Source organism: Monopterus albus, unplaced genomic scaffold (genome assembly GCF_001952655.1).
Source record: "Monopterus albus unplaced genomic scaffold, M_albus_1.0 scaffold3.1, whole genome shotgun sequence".
Classification (NCBI taxonomy): domain Eukaryota; kingdom Metazoa; phylum Chordata; class Actinopteri; order Synbranchiformes; family Synbranchidae; genus Monopterus; species Monopterus albus.
In genome coordinates this window covers 3,629,186-3,630,221 of record NW_018127883.1, presented here as the reverse complement: position 1 = coordinate 3,630,221, position 1,036 = coordinate 3,629,186, and the positions used below count along the sequence as shown (strand labels likewise).

The following is a 1,036-nucleotide window of genomic DNA, read 5'->3' as shown; positions in this document are numbered from 1 at the left end:
AAAACTGATGCCGGGTCATAGCCCCCAGTGCAGGTTTTTCCTTTAATTTGTAAACAATGTGTATCTCTTGAGATGCTGAGGAACTGATATGCCTAACAACGATACTACAAATTATTAGTCGCACAGTATATTGAAAATGTGTGTATATATCTGCTGTGTGTGTCCAGGTCTTCAGTGTGTCTTTAAAAGGCATACCAGGACACGGTGTGTGGTATGACAACACAGATGCCAAAGTGGCAAGAAGTTCCAAACAGCCAGCCAGGGATCCATGCACACACACACACACACACCAAAACAGTAGCAGAGTCATGCAAAGACTTAGAGCACCCCCAACTGGGGGACAACACTGACTAAAAAAAGACTGAGGGAAGTACTGTACAAACAAGTTGTGCATTCACATACATGTATAACCACAGCACCTATTTATAAGACCTACTCTGCACGTATCCTTTCTCTCTCAGGTTCTCTGTACTTAGACACTTCACACCCCTCATGTGTGTGCAATGTAGCTTATAGTGTTTGTGTAGCGTAGTTATAGCTGAGCAAATGTTTTCCCACACACATTCCAAACAAAGGCCAGGTGACACTCACATTTCACACATTCAGACAAACACACACACGCACCCACCATGTAAGAGGTGCAATTAGAGCATCTCACTCCAATTAACCAGCTCTCTAAACAAATCCATATTAGGCCCTCCATTGTGGCTGCGCTCGAAAACAGCCACTTGGGAAAGCAGCATAAAAGCTCCAACTGTATTTCTCCTCTAAGACACGTGTGTGCATGTGTGTGTGGCACTAGGTTTGCACGCGGATTGGCAGTGGTTACACACTGGCACAGAATCTGGGCTGTTATGATTGTGGTGGTGATGGGAAGATTGTGCAATCACTGGTGGGTGGAGAGAGTGAGAGCAAGGCAGAGAGGGAGGGAAGAAGCACAGCAGAGGGCGAAAAGCAATGAATAAGGGAGGGAAGATGTTACCAGCATCACAGGAAGAGAAAATTAGAACCTGCAGTACTAACATGTTAAGCTACT

General features: G+C 45.1%; 1 protein-coding gene across 3 annotated transcripts in view; it reads right to left on the bottom strand.

The window, feature by feature from the left end:
- Positions 1 to 1,036, bottom strand: part of camkmt (calmodulin-lysine N-methyltransferase) — a 104,055-nt gene that overhangs the window by 85,799 nt on the left and 17,220 nt on the right. The gene's annotated exons all lie outside the window — the stretch shown is intronic.